Source organism: Triticum urartu, chromosome 6 (genome assembly GCF_003073215.2).
Source record: "Triticum urartu cultivar G1812 chromosome 6, Tu2.1, whole genome shotgun sequence".
NCBI lineage: Eukaryota > Viridiplantae > Streptophyta > Magnoliopsida > Poales > Poaceae > Triticum > Triticum urartu.
The window spans coordinates 398,539,133-398,539,665 of NC_053027.1; positions in this window are offsets into that span (position 1 = coordinate 398,539,133).

Consider the following 533-nt stretch of genomic DNA (forward strand, 5'->3'; position numbering starts at 1 on the left):
TATTTATCTACAACATATTTGCAAAGACAATTTAGACTATGTTCATGATAATTAAGTTCATCTAATCAAATTATTTAATGAACTCCCACTCAGATAGACATCTCTCTAGTCATCTAAGTGAAACATGATCCGAGTCAACTAGGCCGTGTCCGATCATCACGTGAGACAAACTAGTCAACATCGGTGAACATCTTCATGTTGATCGTATCTTCTATACGACTCATGCTCGAACTTTCGGTCTTCCGTGTTCCGAGGCCATGTCTGTACATGCTAGGCTCGTCAAGTCAACCTAAGTGTTTCGCATGTGTTCCGAGGCCATGTCTGTACATGCTAGGCTCGTCAACACCCGTTGTATTCGAACGTTAGAATCTATCACACCCGATCATCACGTGGTGCTTCGAAACAACGAACCTTCGCAGCGGTGCACAGTTAGGGGGAACACTTTTCTTGAAATTTTAGTGAGGGATCATCTTATTTAAGCTACCGTCGTTCTAAGCAAACAAGATGTAAAACATGATAAACATCACATGCAA